We start from the raw sequence: 19,658 nt of genomic DNA, 5'->3' as shown, positions 1-19,658 counted from the left end.
AAAAGCTTTTAAAAATATGTGCAGTCTGCTATGCAAGATACAAAAAAGAATTTGGCAGTATATAACTCTAAGCAAAAGATCATTATAGGTAGATAGGAAAATAATTTATTCTGTGAATAAAACCAACCTGTTAAAAGGTCCAGTCATTTAGAACAAAGCTTTAAAAACATTTTATCAAAATAGAAATGGTAAATGAAAATTCTCACAGAAGTATTCAGGGGATAAGAAATATCTGATTCTTAAACTAGTTCATTTACTACTTTTACATAAGTGGGAAAAAAAGAATGTAAAATGACTCAAGACAGATCATATTTTTGTAATATTACTGCCCAAGAGTTAAAGCAGAGATAAAGGAGATATAGTTATAAAAATATGGAACACATTGAAAATATATTAAAGAAAGATTTATATCATTTATCTCCATAAGTTCTAAAGAAATGAGAGTCCTGAAGTCATAATTTATATTTTTGTATATTCTTGACAAGTCAGAATCTGTTCCAATTGATGGGAATGAAAATTAAATTATTAAAATCATTATTCAAGAAAAGACCATGAAATATATTAAGTAACAAGAACAAAAGAAAACTCTTTTTTGATCGGTCTCAAAGTCTCAAAGTTTGAAATGTACAGGACATTTTTTACAGTGAATAAGATATGCAGTGAATTTGAAAATTTAGACTACTTTTATGATAATTGCCATCCTGTATACACTATTCTGGGTAATGGTCTTAAAATGCCTATCTTTAGGCCACTAAGAACAGCATCCTATAAAAGCAACTTAACAATTTTCATTTAATTTTTAAAATTTTTTAATTATTTTATTTTTGAAAACCACATATTCATTTATTAATTCAGACACTACTGAGCCCCTACTTAGACTACAGGGAATAAATAGGTTTCATTGCCGCATTGTCTGCCATGGTGCTGTGGTTAAGGACACTGGCTGGGCCTGATACAAGTGTTTGTCATGATAAAGAAGAGTGAAGGCATGTTTTCACATATTTGTCTCTCTGGCAAAATAGCACCTCTGCATAGTTAAAAATGATTTTGATTAAAGTTAATTTTTTCCTTTTAAAAAAAATTTATTGGGGTGACACTGATGAACAATATTATACAGGTTTCCAGTGCACAATTCTACAGCACATCAGCTGTGCAGTGTACTATGTGTTCACCACCCCAAGTCTAGTCTCCATCCATCACAATTTATCCTCCTATACCCCCTACACCTCCCCTCAACATATCTCACCCCAGCAATCACCAAACTGTTGCATATGTCCATGAGTTTTCCTCTCTCTTTTCTTCGTCTTTGGATCAATCCCTCTGCCCCACCCCACCCAACTACCCCACCCCTACCAATAGCTGTTAGCCTGCTCTATATCTATGAGTCTGTCGCTATTGTGCCTATTAGTTCATTTTGTTCATCAGATTCCACATATAAGTGAAATCATATAGTACTTGTCTCTGATTGGCTTATTTCACTTAGCATAATGCTCTCTCAAGGTCTGTCCGTGCTGTTGCAAAGGGTAAGATCTTTTGCTTTTTATAGCCAAGTAGTACTCTATTGTGTAAATATACCGTAGCATCTTTATCTACTTATCTGCTGATGGACACTCGGCTGCTTCCAAATTTTGACTATTGTAAATAACACTGCAATGAACATAGGAATGAATATATTCTTTCGAATTACTGTTTCAGGTTTCTTCAGATAAATCCCAGAAGTGGAATCACTGGATGATAAGGCAGTTCAATTTTTAATTTTTTGAGGAATCTTCATACTGTTTTCCACAGTGGCTGCACTAGTCCTCATTCCCACCAACAGTGCACAAGGGTTCCCTTTTCTCCACATCCTCACCAGTACTTGTTGTTTGTTGATTTATTGATGATAGCCATTCTGACAGTTGTGAGGTGATATCTCACTGTGGTTTTAATTTGCATGTTTCTGATGAGTAGTGATGCTAAATATCTTTTCATATGTCTAGTGGGCATCTTTATGTCCTCTTTGGAGAAGTTTCTATTCTGATCCCTTGCCCATTTTTAAGTTGGATTTTTTGGGAGGGGTGGGGGGTTTGGTGTTGAGTTTTATATGTTCTTTATAAATTTTGAATATTAACTCCTTATTAAGTGTATCAGCAAATATGTTCTTCCATTCAGTGGGTTATTTTTTTCATTTTTAGATGGTTTTCTTTGCTATGCAAAAACTTTTGCACTTGATGTAGTCCCATTTGTTTATTCCATTTATTTTCCTTGCCTGAGAAGATATATCAAAAAAAATATTGCAACTAGAAATGTTTGAGAATTTATGGCCTGTGTTTTCTTCAAGAATTATATGGTTTTGAGCTCTAGCTGGTGTACCTCTGTAGATTGAATGCTGGCCTGTGAACCAAAGAGTCGCTGATTTGATTCCCAGTCAGGGAACATGCCTGAGTTGCAGGCCAGGTCCCCAGTAGGGGGTGCATGAGAAGCAACCACACATTAATGTTTCTCTCCCTCTCTTTCTCCTTCCCTTCCCCTCTCTCTAAAAATAAATAAATAAAATACCCCCAAGAGAATTATATGGTTTTGAGTCTAACATATAATAAGTCTTTAATCTATTTTGAGTTCATCCTTGTATACCATATAAGGATGTGGTCTAGTTTAATTTTTATACACATCTGTCCATTATTCCCAACATCATTTATTGAATAGACTATCTTTACCACATTGTATGTTTTTGCTATCATTGTCAAATATTTGACCCAATCTCCGACTGGCAGGGACCGCAGAACGCTGCGGATGGCTTGTCAACACGTGAGAAAAACATACACAGAGACAACCAGGTCCTGTGGGGAAGCAGGAACAGAATGGCCACTCTCTCTGGTGGGGAGTGCCATGGCCACCCTCCCTAGGGGAGAGCATCCCTAAGGGAGAGAGCCCCTAAGGGAGAGCGCCCCGTTCTCCTGCCAGACTTTTTATTGGGTTCGTTTGCATAAGAATTCAGGTAAAGCTCATTACTCATTGCCAGGAAGTAAGGATCAAGCAATAGATAACAAGGAACTCTGAGGGCCTATTTTGAGTCAGGGTCAAAGAGCTGTAAAACTTTAAGGAACAAACTTACTTCTTCCCTGGACCCTTATCATTCAGCTGAGAGCATTCTAAACAAAGCAGGTTTCACAGGATTTTATATATTCTTTCTTAGGCCTGATCACCTGGGGAACCCACCCTTTTCCGCACAGGGCTGCACCACCCTCTGTCATTGTTTCAGGCTTAGATGGAGCAAGGGAACTAAGGCAACCAAGAGATAAGGAGATTTTCTCACAGACAATGAGGACTCAGGCTTTGTCAAAGCCGAGGAGCGAGGGTCCATCACCCCCTTTTGCTGTAGCCCCCAAAGTCCTTCCTTGGGGGCCTCCCACGTGATCATGCCTGTCTTAGATCGTTTCCTCCTTGGGGAATCTTACCCCTCATTGGCTAACTGACCAAGCATTGGGGGCCAGGCATGGTGAAGTAAAAGGAGCAGAAGTGGTGCTCCTGCCAGGGATATAAGCTTTTGTCTCCTTGCTGGCTTAGGTCCAAGGTCATTCCCTCAGCTTTAGCCTTGGAGGGGGTTCCAGGTTCTGATACCAGGCAGGGTGGTTCCCAACAAATATTAATTAATTATGAAAGCATGGATTTATTTCTGCACTTTCTATCCATTGATCTATAATCCACTCATGTTCCCCCCCCCCAATACCATGCTGTTTTAATTACTATGGCTTTGTAGTATAGTTTAATATCAGGTTACATGTTTTCTCCAACATTGTTCTTCTTTCCCAATATTGCTGTTGTTATTTAGAGTCTTTTGTTGTTCCACATAAACTTTTGGAATATTTGTTCTGGTTCTGTGAAATATGCTTCTGGTATTTTGATAGGAATTGCATTAAATCTATAGAATGGATATTTTAATAATGTCAATTCTCTCTCCATGACTGTGATATATGCTTCCACTCATTTGTATCTTCTTCAGTTTTTTTCTCCAACGTCTTATAATTTTCTGAGTACAGATCTTTCAGATCCTTGGTTAAATTTATTCCTCGGTATTTTATTCTTTTTGAAGGAACTGTGAATGGTATTGTTCTCTTAGTTTCCTTTTAAGATATTTAATTACTGGTGTATAAAAATTCAACTGATATCAGAATATGCATTTTGTATCCTGCTACTTTACTGAATTCATTTATCATTTCTAGTAGTTTCTTGGTAGAGTCTTCAGGGTTCTCTCTATATAGTATAATATCATCTGCAAATAATGACAGTTTTACTTCTTCCCTTCCAATTTTGATGGCATTTGTTTCTTCTTTTTGTCTGATAGGTATGGCTCAGACATCCAATACTTTGTTGAATAAGAATGGTGAAAGTGGATGTCACTTTCTCGCTGTATATCATAAGGCAAATGCTATAGTTTTGATTCATTGAGTATGATGCTGGCTATAGGTTTGTCATTGATGGTCTTTATTATGTTGAGGCATGTTCTGTCTATTATTACTTTGCTGAGAGTTTTATCATAAATGGGTGCTGAATTTTTAAATGCTTTTTCTGCATCTGTTGATATGATAATGTAACTTTTACCCTTTATTTTGTTTATGTGTTGTACCACATTAATTAATTTGTGAATGCTATACCAACCTTTCATCCTAACTATAAATCTCACTTGATCACAGTGTGTGACATTTTTAATGTATTGCTGGATCTAGTGTACTAATATTTTGTTGAGGATTTTAGCATCTATATTCATCAAGGATATTGGCCCATAATTATCTTTCTTTGTAGTGTCTTTATCTGGTTTTAGAATTAGGATAATGCTAGCCTCATAAAATGAGCTTAGGAGTCCTCCATTCTTTTGAAACTTTTGGAATAATTTGAAAAGAGATGCTAGTTCTTTGAATATTTGGTAAAATTCACCTGTGAAGCTGTCCGGTCCAGGACTTTTGAATGTTTGGAACTTTTGTTTTATTATTGCTTCACTTTCACTATTTATAAACTATCTATTCAGATTCTTATTCTTCCTGATTCAGTTTTGGAAGATTGTATGTAGGAATTATCTATTTCCCCCAGATTGTCCAATTTGTTGGCATATAGTTGTTCATAATTTTTTTACAGTCCTTTCTATTTCTTTGGTGTCTGTTACTTCTCTTCATTTCTAATTTTATTTATTTGGGTCCAATCTCATTTTATCTTGATGAGCCTGTTCAAAGATTTGTCAATCTTGTCATTTCAAAGAACCAGGTCTTGATTTTATTGATCTTTTGTATCTTTTTAGTCTCTATATCACTTATTTACACTCAAATCTTTATTATTTAATTGCATCTAATCCCTTTTGGCTTTGGTTGTTTTTCTTTTTCAAGTTTCTTTAAGTGTAATGTTAGGTTGTTTATTTGAGACTTTTTGTTGCTTGAAATAGGCATGCAGTGCTATGAATTTACCTCTTGGGGCTGCTTTTGCTGTCACATAAATTTTGGGTTATTGTGTTTTCATTTTTATTTGTTTTAAGCTATTTTTCTTTCTTCTTTGACCTCATTGTTAAACCATTCGTTGTTTATTAACATGTTATTTAGTCTCCACATGTGTGTTTTTCAGGTTTTTTGTGATTGATATCTAGTTCCATGACACTGTGGTATGAGAAGATGCTTGATATGATTTCAATCTTCTTAAAATACTGAGATTTATCTTTGTCCTAACATATCATCTATCAGAGAAAGTGTTCCATGTGCACTTGAAAAGACTGTATGTTCTACTGGTTAGGATGAAATCTTCAGAAGATATCAAATAAATCTATCTGAACTAGTGTGTCATTTAAGGCCACTATTTATTTGTTGATTTTTTGTCTGGAATATCTAGCCGTTGATGTCAATGGGGTGTTTAAATCCCCTCCTATTACTGTATTAGTGTCAATCTCTCTTTTTATGACAATCAAGATTAGCTTTACATATACACATGTTCCTCTTTTGAATGTATATATGTTTACAAGGGTTATATTCTTTTTTTTTCTGATTGCTCCCTTTAACATTATGCAGTGTCCTTCCTTGTCTTTCACTACAGCCTTTGTTTAAAAGTCTGTTTTGTCAGATATAAGTATTGCTTCTCCAGCTTTTTTTTTCATTTTCATGTAATATCTTTTTCCATTAATTTCCTTTTAGTCTATATATATATCTTTCATTCTGAGGTGGATCCCTTGTAGAGAGAGTATATATGGGTTTTGTTTTTTTATCTCTTCAGCTACCCTATGTCTTTTGATTGGAGCATTTAAGCTATTTGTATTTGAAATAATTATTGATAGGTACATATTCATTTCCACTTTATTCATTAAATATGTTCCTCTGCTGTCTTCTTCTTCTTCTTCTTCTTCTTCTTCTTCTTCTTCTTCTTCTTCTTCTTCTTCTTCTTCTTCCTCTTCCTCCCTCCCTCCCTCCCTCCCTCCTTCCTTCCTTCCTTCCTTCCTTCCTTCCTTCCTTCCTTCCTTCCTTCCTTCCTTCCTTCCTTCCTCTTCTACTTCTCTGACAGACATTCAATATTTCTTGTAATACTGGTTTGGTGGTAACTGACTCCTTTAGTTTTTCATTGTCTGGAAAGCTCTTTATTTCTCCTTCAATTTTAAATAATAACCCAGCTGGATAAAGTAGTCTTGATTGTATGTCCTTTTCATCTCATTGGTTATTTTATACCGATCCCTTCTGGCCTGCAATGTTTCTGTTAGGAAATCAGCTGACAGCCTTATGGGCACTTCCTTTTTGTTAACTGTCTTTCTCTTAAGGCTTTTAACATTCTCTTTTTGTCATTAATCTTTGCCGTTTTAATTATGATGTATCTTATACATCATAAGACCCTTTGGGCCCATCTCATTTGGGACTTTCTTCATTTTCTGTATTTGTGTGTCTTTTTCCTTCACCAATTCAGTCATTATTATTTCAAATAGGTTCTCTGTACCTTGCTTTCTCTTTTCTTTTTCTGGTACCCTTAAGATGCAGATGTTTTATACTTCATAGTGTCCCAAATATCCATAAATCATCTTCATTTTTATTTTTATTTTTCCTTTTGCTGCTTAAATTGCATGTTTTTTAATTCTGTCTTCCAAATTGCTGATTGACTCCTCTGCTCCATCCAACCTACTATTCATTCCTTCCAGTGTATTCTTCACATTTGATTGACCTTTTCTTATGGTTTCTATGTTCTTTTTCATGCTGTTGAGCATTCTTATAACCATTACTTTTAACTCTGTATCTGATAAGTTTCTTGTCTCCATTTCATTTAGCTCTTTTTCTGGAGATTTCTCCTTTTCTTTCATTTGTAGCCTGTATCTTTGTCTACCCACTGTGGCTGCCTCTTTCTGTTTTTTTTTTTTTTTTTTCTGTGTATTAGAAGGATATTCTATGAATCCTAGTCTTTGTGGGGGTGGCTTTATGTGGGAAGTGTCCTCTGGGGTCCAGTGATGCAGTCTTCTTGATTCCCTGAGCCAGGTGCTCCAGGAATATTCCTTGTTTATGTTATGTAGGTCCTCCTGTTGTAATTGAGTCTTCATTGCTGTTGACTTACTTGAGCGTGGGATTGACCCTCAGACTGGCTGCACATGAGGCTCAACTCCAACCATGGCATGTGAGCTGCTGTTTCGGTGCTAACCACAAGAAGAAGAATTTGCCTCAGCAGAGTTTTGTGCTCACCATGATCTCCTTTTGGATTTGCTTCTTGTGAAGCTTAATGAATCTTGCTCTGATGTTGTCTGAGCCTGGCCACTAGTTTTGTTGGTTCTAGGCCTCTTGGGAGGGACTTTTCTGCAGTCCCATGTAAGGTTCTGCCTGTGATTGGCCTTGGGCAACCTGTTTGGTGCTATAAGTAACACACAGTTTGTAACTGCTTCTGCTGAGCCTGGGTGTCTGCTGGAAGGACCAAGCTCTGAATCAGCACTGGACTCAGGGGCAGGTCCACAAAAGTCTCAAGGTGCCCCAATGAGATCTGCCTTTGGCTGCCAGCTACCTGGTGGGCTGTCACTGCAAGACCATCTGGTTGTACTCCTCAGCAGTGCATAAACTCCACAAGGTATGGTGAGAGGGAGTCCAGAGGGTGGAGCTATTGCTTTCCACCTGGCTGATGCTACACAGAGGAAAGTGTTCCACCCAAGCAAGAATGCATCTGCAATTTGGGAGAATGAGTCAGTGCAGAGATCCTGATGACTGACTTTTCAGCTGTCTTCCAGAGCCACAAACCCAAGACTTTCCTCATATAACTCTAGTCTGTTCTGCCTTCCTTCTGCCAGAGCCCAGGGTGAGTGGCTACAAATGAAATTTTGAAAATTGGCCCTTTAAGAGGGAACTTGTGTCTCTAGCAAACTGCTGCTTCTTGCTGACAGACAGAATGCTTTTATTCACAGCCAAATGTTATGTGGGCACCTCTTCCCACCTCTAGTACTCTGGGCTAAAGAGCCTAGCTTGAGGTTTAGACCCAAAACTTCTCAGGGAGAATCCCTCAGAGTTCAGATATCTGTCCAGAATGTCAGCCTCTGTCAGTAGGGGTGGTGTTAGCTTCTTACACTTCTCTGCCCTTACTAACAGCTTCGATGTGGTTTCTTCTGTAAATTCTTGGTTATAAGACTTCCTTTCAGCTAGTCTTTAGTTGTTTATTCAGGATTATTGCTCTATAAATTAGTTGTAATTCCAGTTAGGTCTTGGAAGGAGATGAATGAAACTTCCACCTACTCCAACATTGTCTTGGATTGGGCAAGTCTTTCTCATGTTACATCACTATGACACTGAGTCTTCTGTCTCCCACTGCCACATTTAGAGACCCTTGCAATTACATTTGACCCACACTGATAATAAAACAAAAATCTCCCTATTTCAAGATCAGTTGATTAGTAGCCATAATTCAATCTGCTACCTTAATTTCCTTTTGCCATGTAATATAATAAATTCACAGCTTCCAGTAATTTGTAGTAATTAGTATATGGACATATTTGGGAGACCATTATTCTGCTTACACATCAGTTGATTAAATAACTCCTTTTCTCTAGATCTAATATTTTCCCTCAGAATCCAAACCTATTTGGATTTTTCCAACATGCAGGTAATGAGTTTTTGCAAATACAATCTATTTGAACATTGGTTTTTAATCTTAAAATTTATAATCATCTATTTCAGTGTAGAAAAGGTAAAAATATCTTATTAAAGAGGTCATATTTGCCAGGCCACATTATTGCCAACAATATTACAATACTTTATAAAACAAATGAGCTGATGTTATATATCACACATGCTCTAAGAAGACTAAAAGATTTTAATGTTAAAGATAAATCCCAACTGGCCCACTGGTCAATTAGAGAAAGAATCTATACAGGAAAGAATCAGAAATGCTAGTAAATCTTGAAACAATTGGAGCTAATGACTTTTGGTGTAATTAAGTGATTAGTCTTTCAAGAATACAGGAAACAGTTCTCTTGTTCTGAGATGCAGCATTCTGTGAAAGCCAAAAAGCAAATGCTTGTTTGTAGCTATTCTAAGTGGGAGTACATATATTTTAATTTAGCTTTCATCCTGAAATACTAAAAATCAAACTGAAAAGGAAAAGATGTGTTTTGATGAAGATTTTGTGCTTAGGAGCATACGGTAAAATTGCTGAGAAGTAAGCTCTCTGATTTCTGCAGTTCTCAACCACCTCTGGAGAATGGGAGGCCCCTTGCCTCCGTATAACGTCTATATCCTCAGTTGGTCTTCACAGGCAGAACTTCCCGCTTTACTAGAAATCCAGGAAAATGCCTACAGTCCAAAATGAACAAATTTCAGCCAGTTATTATTAGTATATAAGTTAGTAAACTAGTGTATGCTGTTGTGATTAGAATAATGACAATCTCAATTATTCACCTTGCTAGGGATATTTGTGTTTTCAAAGAAGCTATCTATTTAACTCTAAATAATTTATTTTTGATGTTGCAAATTTCAAAGTTAACCATGCCCGCTGAAGCACTGCTTTAGGCAGAAGAACCTTTCTGTTGCCATATGAACCACCAGGAGCACAGGTCCTAGGCCTCCACCTGATCATCCAGTCAGCTGTAGTAGCCAACTTTGCACCTTTCTCCAATTGCTTACTTTTAATCAGACTAAACAGAGACTTGCAAGTACAAATGGACAGGGCTGCTCTGTGCTTTGTTTGAAGATGTAGATATACATAACTCAAATTCCAATGTGAATTACAGTTTTAAAAATGATTTTCAACAAACACCTACTTTTCAAGCTAGTCTTGTGATGTGTGAATTATTTATATCAGCATGTTACAGATTAAGGAATTTAAAGTTCAGAGAAGTTAAAGTACTTACCCAAGGAATGGCCCACAGACTCAGCAAATATTTTCTCTGAGGGGGTTTTCCTGCATTGTTTTCAGGGTTCTATTTATATTCTCATCCCCATGTCAGAAGTCTAGTAACCCAGACTCAACTGCTGATTGGCTCCTTGATGATGATCACAGATCTGAGCCATTACAGACCGGGAGCTGACTGTTTGGACAGTTTTTCCTAATAATATGCCAACTAGTTTTATTCTTAAAGTGAATCAGATATCTTGGGCTCATCTGAACTAACAAAAAAATGCCATCTTTTAACATCACACCCTGTCTTAGAGGTTTTGAAGAGAGATGATGTTAGTGATTTTTATAAAAAACCATTGATTAGCTCATGGGCATATGGATTTTCTGCTTCTGATAGTGCAGCTTGGCAATCAAAATCTTATCCATTTACGAACTTCCCATTATATCCATTACATTTATTTATTGCTTTTTATTGTATCAGAGCAGCACTAATCAATTCAGCAAAGTGAACAGTTTGTATAATTGTTAGGAAACCATACATGTAAGCATATAAACCTGCACCTTTACTTTTAAAATTGATTTTTAAAAAGCAGTGCATGTGAGAGAGAGAGAGAGGGGAGAAGAAGGGGGGGAAGAAGAGGAAGAGGAGGAGGAGGAAGAAGAGGAGGGGGAAGAGGGAGACACATCTTGTATATACATCTTACAATTGATAGTGACAACTTGACTAAGTTGCCCACAACATAAATGAGTACATTCTATTAGAAGTGATTTCTGCTTTCATATCTCAGCAATTCTCAAATCATATTTCATTCATAGTATTTTTTGGCCCTTAAATTCTGTTTATTGGATTTATTTATGAATGAGACTATGTATACCCATAAGGAGCAAAACACTTGGATAGGTATCTTACACTGGCTTGTCCTTGTGACTTTTAAAGGCTCACAGAACATTACTCAGCTTATCTACTGCATTTGACAGAGCAGAACAAATTATGAATAGACATTTCATATTATAATGTATTTAAAGATGGCCTGAAATATATTCAAGCCTTATTCTGCATGCTAACAAGCCTGGGCTTTTCACCGCCAGAAAAATGCAGTCACTAGGTGGCACCTCTTTGCTGCATTCTCTACTGAAGACTCACAAGTGTCCTTTCCATATGCTGACTTCTGTTGGAATTTTGTAACATCTTTCTTCTCACAGCGATATTCCTCAGAGTATGATTTGCACTAATCCCTTGAGCAAGGATTGATCCTATAGACATAATAGTAACATATTGTAATTGTTCATACCCACTGCCAATTGAAACATTAAAAATTCAATCCTGCTTCCTGGTTGTTAAAGTGTACTAGACCACACTGTCCATCTGTATTTAATATTTCCTTTGTTTGGGACTGAATATTACAGGAAAATCTATTGAGGCAATACATTACAATGATTAGGACACGGTTATCTAAGGCAGATAAAATCAAGTCAATGGCTAGTTTAGGGTTTCAGGCATGTGTCAACTTATTTACGAACATTGATGATTAAGGTGTGGCCCTTGTCCTCACAGAACTCTCATTCCCCTGGGATACAGGTGCTGTACAAACGGAGTGATTCAGCGAGGTGATCTTAAAGTATCCTTCCAACTTTTAAGTTCTATGGCTTTCCTACAAAAAAGGCTCTAAAAGGTCTAAATCAGCTGTGAAATTGCTAAGGTGTTTCTTATGAGCTTCATTAAATTGATTGTTTCCCAGTCAGAGGGTCATAGCACTTTTGAGAATATAGTTTATTCTGAAATATCTGAATTAAATCTGGGAATTTAGAATGAGAAAGATGCAACTCAGACATAAATTTCTGCCCTAGGTTAGAGCCCATGGAACTAACCTCAAGTGAAATAAAAAAAAAAAAAAAACTTTACAAATTCTTGAATTATTAGATTACTGATTAAAATTCCCAAGAATGGCAAAGGACAGCTAACTTGTCCTTTACCCTGGCAAGAGGTAAAAGCTGTGGGTCTTGTGCAAATGCCAAAATTACCAGCGGGTACCTCTAACCACAGATCAATGAATCTGTCAAAAGCTGCTTCACTGCAATAGAGTGACAGAAGGCTCATGGTGGCAAATAAAGGCAGGGTACCCTGTACCTTCTTAGGGCACATTTGAAATTACCTGCCCATTTTCTCCACCTGCTCTCCCCTCTTGCCTTTCCCTGTCCCAGCCATGCCTGTGACACTAGAGAAGAGCTGTGAGTTAGCTGATTTTACGTAGTTTACATGTACGATGTTGTTCATAGTAGGTAGTGCACAAGAACCAAAATGAAATGCTACTTCAAGAACTTGGGAATAAGTCTGCTTACCAAAAGTAAAGAACTGAAGCTTAAGCATTACCATGAATAAGCAAACAAACAAAAAAAAAGGGTTCAGGTCTTTGACTGCCTTGTACAGAATTTACAGATCTTAACAGACTGTAGGGTGTGTGTTTGTAACCTGCCAAGGGAATTATTGAGACTAAACATTGTCTCTCTAAGCCCTGTGCAGAAAAGATTTCTCTGGCAGACAAATGCAACTGGATCTGCCTAGCAGGGAGCCATGGATGCTTGGGGCTGAATCTGATTCCAGGCTTAATGAGCAACATTCTAATAACTGGGAGGGATGTCAGTAAGTGTTAGTAGACAGCACTGGAGGGGAAACCCAAATCACAGGCATTACCATTGATTAAGCAGTTACTCTGTAGCCGACACTGTTAAATAATGTTAAGTACATCAACTCAGTTGCCCTTTATGACAACCCTAAGAATAGATATGTTTATCCCAATTTATAGAAGAAACTGAAGCCAGAAGAGCTAATAAGTGAGTCATTGTAGTTAGGGTTTATCTGACTCCAAATTCTGCGCTCTTAAAAAAATAACCCTGTTTCTCAGCTGAGATTCCCATCCATACCCTTAAAGGCCCACAGATTTTATGAGAACTTTAAATTTTTATTTTCTTTTTTGTCTATTTTATTAATTATGCTATTACAGTTGTCCCATTTTTTCTCTCCTTTACCCCCTCTGCCCTGCATCCCCCACCCTCCAGCATTCCCCCCACCTTAGTTCATGTCCATGGGCCGTGCATATAAGTTCTTTGGCTTCTACATTCCCTATACTATTCTTAACTTACCCCTGCGTATTTTGTGCCTACCAATTACTCTTCTTATTCCCTGTACCTTTTCCCCCATTCTCCCCCTTCCTCTTTCCCACTGCTAACTCTACATGTGATCTCCATTTCTGTGATTCTGTTCCTGTTCTAGTTGTTTGCTTAGTTTGTTTTTTTTAGGTTCAGTTGTTGATAGATATGAGTTTGTTGTCATTTTACTGTTCATAGTTTTGATAATTTTTTTATTTTCATTTTAACAACAGCCCTTAGAGAATCATTTTGCCAGATATAAGAAAAAGGCATTCCCCTAAAAAGTGAATAATAATCAATGTTTACAAATCTCAGGTCCACACATATAGTCTCAGGTCCACAAGAACACATTATCTCTTTAAAAGGATTTCATATGCATCCCAGTTGGAAACACTGCATCAAAATAAACTGCTTGAGACCTTGGTTTGGATTTGATTTGTTGAATTACTAGCTGTATGGTATTAAAAAGGCTACTTAACTTCCCAGAGCTTCAGTTTCAGAAGGTGAAAACATGTACCTATTAGGGCTATTTTAAGAAAATATCCATAAACTCTCATGTATTTAATAAGGGTAGATATCAGTGCTAATGTTAGCTTTGCCTTCAGAAGAAAGATGCTGATCAACCAAAGTTTTTATTATATTTAGAAATTCTTCTTCAGATTTTTCTGAATTTATGCTGCAAGAGCCCTGGACCTGTGGTATTAACTAAAGAACATAGAAGAAACAGGTTTCTGTTCTCACAGAACTGAAAGCCAGACCCTAAATAATGGTTGATTTGCAAAGATAAAACCCACTCTGTACTTTTCCTCACAGCTCACTTTGTCGAGAGGTAGAGGTAAGGAGAGATTATTGTATCAGGAAGAAAATAGGAAGGGAAATATATTCAACAATGTAGTAAACTAAATATGCTGAATTACCATTTTAAATGCCCCAGACTTAACTTTGTGAGTTTTATATAGTCAACTTACGAAGTAATAAAATGGATTTCAACAAGATTTGCCTGAATTCAGCCTTTCTCAATCACAAATATGTTATTGTATCTATAACTCTTCTATCAGGAAATTATTTAATCTGTCATATTTGTTAGTTTACCATGTGTATATTTTATTTCTGGTCTATGTAACATATAACAAAACTGTTAGTTTCTTGATAATCATAGATTTTATTGCATCTAATGCCTATAATTTATTTTACTTACACGATTCCTAAACTTTTGTTAGTATTTGTTTCCTTCCATGTATAACTTAAGAAACTCACACACAGTTTTCCTGTGAACAGATATTCCACAAGTGTTGTGTCTCACTGACAGTCCTTGCATGTAATACACTTTCTATTACAGAGGTGTCAAACTCATTTTCACCAGGGGCCACATCAGCCTTGCGGTTGCCTTCTGCCAAAAGCAATTTTAGGATTGTATAAATGTAACTACTCCTTAACAATTAAGGGAGAACTCAGCACTGCCACTGGGTAGAGATAAGGTGCCAGGCTGAATAAAACAAGATAGAGGGCTGAATTCAGCCCATGTGCCTTGTGATTGCCACCTGTGCTTTATAAATATAAGGAGGGGGAGAACTATTTTTACATTTAATAATTACAACAGAAAACATATTAATATTAGAAAATTTTACTTTAATGTAATTGACAATTACTTTCAAAATGTAATACTTGATCTACAAAAAAGGAAGAGTCTTTTTAAAAATTTATTTATTTATTTATTTTTAGATAGAGAGGAAGGGAAGGAGAAAGAGAGGGAGCCAAACATCAATGTGTGGCTGCCTCTCATGCACCCCCTACTGGGGACATGACCCACAACCCAGGCATGTGCTCTGAATGGGAATCAAACCAGTGACCCTTTGGTTTGCAGCCTGGAGCTCAATCCATTGAGCCACAGTGGCCAGGGCAAGAATAGTATTTCTATTTCAAGAACAAAATATCAGTTTTGACTTTAGAGTAAAGAACAATGATGGTACTCAAATTAAGCAAACTATCACTTTCCTCATGCATCATATTTTATCATTTACTTGCATCTAAAACACCAGTAATTCTAACTTTTAAACATTTCAATGAGTCCAGTTGTGTGACAGAATATAATCATTGATGTTATAATATCAACCCTAAATTAGATGCATCACTTGAGGGTTAATTTTTCTAAAACCCTGATGTAAAATTTGTCTGTTTTAAGTTTAGGTGTTAAACAAGATGTACCTTATTATGTGTTTAACCTACAAGGCTATTCATTTTAGTTATATTTAATATTGATTCTGTGTGTTTTTTGGCCAATCATTGTAGTGCAAATACAAATGCTGATAGTTGTGGCCTTAAGAATGTTAATAAAAGAACACATCTTTTTTTAATTCAGCTTATCTCAACAGAACCAAAAGAGCATTTTTTATCAGATGATTTATTTTACAACATCCTAATGTTGATCTGCACAGACTCAATTAGTGAAAAATCATACTGGACCTCTGTGGAACTCCTGTGGAAGTCTTGGGGCTATCAGGAACTGAACACTTTCCGCTTTAGTTAAGTCTCTGATGAACAATTAAATGTAGTACATGTGATGTTTAATAGTGAAACAAAGGCTTTTGAAAACAGAAGGGGATTTATATACTTGACCACAAGTACTAGTCTTGCAGCATGTTTTAAGACAAAATGATGTTGGTCAAGTTGAATGGGAGACTCCGCATATCATACCATTATCTTGAAGAGTCAACTTAAACTTTAAACACACTAGAGATTCTGAGAAATCTTGCAATAAAGAAACCTGGGAAACTACTGGAATACTACTCCTTTTTTATTAACCAACACCTAGCTTTGCAAGGCTTGGTGTCAATTGCAGTTCAGGTACCTGGAGAACAGACAAAATGCTTTGTTCTCATTTCACTCCGTCTTCGCAAGTCACACTCCAAAACTTCTATATAGACTGCACCTGCGAAGTCATCAAGCCAATCCCAGAATTCAGCCCTAGGTCTGGGAAGCATTTTAACAATGTTTCAGATCACAAAGAGTTTTACAGACTAAATTATGCCTTAGGAAGCATTTCACAGCCTGAAAGAATTTTGAGACACTCAATGTACCAACCTTCAGGTATGAGTGTATCTTTCTTTTCCATAAGATTTTGTCTTTGAGCAAATAACCACAGGGCATTACCTAATCATATATTTAAATTTTAAAAAATCTGAAGTTTAGATAGAATTACTTTAATTTCATCCTTGAGTATGTTGATGCATTTTGCCTCCTGAAATTCGAGGAAACAGTCAAAAGAATTCCACACACACAGCAAGAATCTGATCAATGTTTAATTTTTGAATATACAAATAAAGAACAAATATGTTTTATATTAACAAAACATTTTATATAATTTTCAGGAGCTATAATAAACACTTGGGATGGCAGACATATAAATATCCCTAATATATTTTTCTTTTCATTTATATTTATGATATGTCTTACTATTTGTATTTTTATAATCATTGTCTCTTTACTCTCATGTGGTATATTTGGGCATTCTTTGTCATGTTACCAGGGAGTGCACATATCTGGATTGACATAGAACATTAGTTTTTTATTTGTAAAAGGTCCCTAGAGGTCTTTTCTAGAGTCATACAACTTTTATAATCAAAGTCAGATGATAAATCTTATTTCAATATTTCTCAAATTCAGGGTACATTCATTTTACAACACAGAAAACTGATAGTTGAGGCATTTGGCAACATTACAAACTGTGGGACCCTTTAGATTCCAAATTACGTTAAAAATTATGATGAAAATCTTTTCTTCATCCTAAGATTAATGTTCATTTTATTCATTGAATCATTATTAGTGTATCACAAATGTTATATTAATTTTAAAGAAAATGTGCCATTGTTTTCTTAGGAATATAAATCAATTGTGTATATATGTCAAGTGATTAAATATTGCGTCTTTATCAGATATCAACTCATTAGGTCCCAAATAGGAGTGTGTATGTACCTGCTTGCACATGTGTATAGAATAAATACATAATAAATATGTAAGCCAATAATAAAAACCTAGAAAATCTAATATTCATTCTTTGGTACCATTTCCATACTAAAATCCTTTCTATTGTGCAAAACAAAATCTGTGACAATTTTCAAAGACCACAGAAGAAAGCTACAACATAATATTTCAAATTAGCATAATTAAATATGCTATTATTCTTAAAAATATTAAATGCTGATAGATATTAGAGAAGAGTTTATTGTAGTAGGCTGAAATGATAAAGGTAAACTTTGAGAATAAGATGGCACTTTATCTGTTCTTTGGAAGTTAAAAAAGATTTACACAGGCAAAGAAAATAAGACTGCTTCATGTACCAGATGAGACACAATTGATCAATTCCAAAAGCAAGACATTACCCTTCTCAAATATTAAGTTTTCACTTTAAAAATCAGATTTAAAAGTAAAATTAGGCCTAGTGGAGAGTTCAGAGTAGGATAAAATGAAAAAGGTGGCTATTGTCATTCAATTCTACAAGTCATTAATTTGTCCATTCGTGGTTTTGTTTATTCTCAGTCTGACCTGACCCTAATAACTGAGACTAGAGCTTGCTCAAACCAAAATGTCATTGAAAATAATATATTCAACACAATTGCAGCCATATTAACCTATGATGTAGTGAGTTGAGCAAAATTTGACTACAGATTGTTTTCTTGAAATATGTTTATATTTACAGAAGAAGAACTGTGAAGAAATACAATTATATTTTTTGTATTATGTTTGGTTTGGGGGTTGATTAAAATTCCTCTGTTAACAATTTGTTAACAAATAAGCTTTTTAGGATGTGTTTCTAAAATTGAAATTTCACTCAATAGACAGAATGACATTTTTTGGCGATTTAGTAAGACTCAGTGTTAAGAAAAGGTGTAGCTTAAATAGTAAAGGGCCCATACATTGACCTAGTATTTATTATGGTGTAAATATTTTGATTCAGGTATTTCAGTATAATGTGGAGTGGACTTTGTTTTGTGACTGAGCTATTTCTATGTCACTAATAGATTGCACTATATCAGAGATGCCCAATAGTCTCATTCTATTACATGCTCGCTCTTATTGCTGAATAGTGAGTACCCAGAGCAAAGGTTGAGAAGGGTGCCGTGGCTCTGTCAGGGTTCAGGAAGAAATGATGCTGTAACAAATGTAGTAATGTTTCCATCCACTAGAATGCAAGCACCAAGAGGGTGGGAACATTTTCATTTTTGTTCTTTTTTGCATCCCGAGTGCCCTTAACAGTAGCCAACATAAAAAGGACACACATGTAACGTATGTATTACAATATATACATTAATATATTGTCAAAATATGATAATCTAACCCATTTTTAAAATAAATATTTAAACGTAAAAATGTCTAACAGTGATTTGAGAAGTATCATGGCCCAATAAATCCCAACAAAAGTCTGATTTTTAGAAGACCATTCTGTGAAGACACCTGTTTGTAGTTATTCTGTTAGTTTATTTTGCTACATTGGAGAGAATAAAACTCTTGCTCAAAACTAACATTACTATTATTTAAAAGTAAGACAAAAGAAGCCTGAATTCTCAAGTGTCCTTGAAGTCTTTGTATTTACCCTGCTGCCTCAGAAGTCAGTTGACAGCATACGGTTTTTCACTGATAGGGACTATTTGCCTTTGAAGCAACTTTGGATAGAGTTGGCTGCATCCTAGAGATAAAAATAACATAAGTCAGGAGACCTGGCAGGCAGCTGTGTAATGGGCACCCTCACAACTATCTCCACTGAATATATTCCCTATGGTGGAGTAATGATCTAGAGCCTCCTATGATTAAGGCAAATAATCTTATGAGTGGTCCTGAGTATGCACATTGATTGAGTCTGGCAGATTGCATAATCAACTGCAAATTAGCTTCTGGAAGTGACTGGCTATACCCAGTGGGCAGAAGAAATGGAAGCAAGGGGATCTGGCAGACAGGAGGTGTCCATAGCAGCTGTATGAATTACATTCCCATAATTTACTGATGAAGGAGCCAAGCCGGACCTTTCAAAGCTCTGCTTTTCATTTCTGCTTTTTGGAGGGATTGCAGGGAGGTTGCTGTACACTCAAGCAATTTATCTTCAGGTTGGTAGTAAGGCAGAGTGAGAATGTCCTACTTATATTGGTACAGCTCTTGGAGCATGATAAGCACATCCCTTTTCTTTATACCCAGCAGAAAAGCACAACATCTGCTCTACT

The 19,658-nt window shown here is 36.1% G+C and overlaps 1 protein-coding gene and 1 long non-coding RNA gene across 2 annotated transcripts in view; one reads left to right on the top strand and one right to left on the bottom strand.

Annotated features, from left to right (window-relative positions):
* NEGR1 (neuronal growth regulator 1) overlaps positions 1–19,658 on the top strand; it is an 838,303-nt gene that overhangs the window by 720,063 nt on the left and 98,582 nt on the right. The gene's annotated exons all lie outside the window — the stretch shown is intronic.
* On the bottom strand, positions 7,258–13,538 carry LOC118500657. The gene is made up of 3 exons (XR_004903232.1): positions 13,528–13,538; positions 10,861–10,865; positions 7,258–7,448 (listed from the first exon to the last, which is right to left on the bottom strand). It is a non-coding gene; the product is annotated as an uncharacterized LOC118500657 (long non-coding RNA).

The sequence above is a fragment of the Phyllostomus discolor genome, chromosome 5, assembly GCF_004126475.2.
Source record: "Phyllostomus discolor isolate MPI-MPIP mPhyDis1 chromosome 5, mPhyDis1.pri.v3, whole genome shotgun sequence".
NCBI classification, from domain to species: Eukaryota; Metazoa; Chordata; class Mammalia; order Chiroptera; family Phyllostomidae; genus Phyllostomus; species Phyllostomus discolor.
This window is presented reverse-complemented; position numbering and strand designations above follow the sequence as displayed.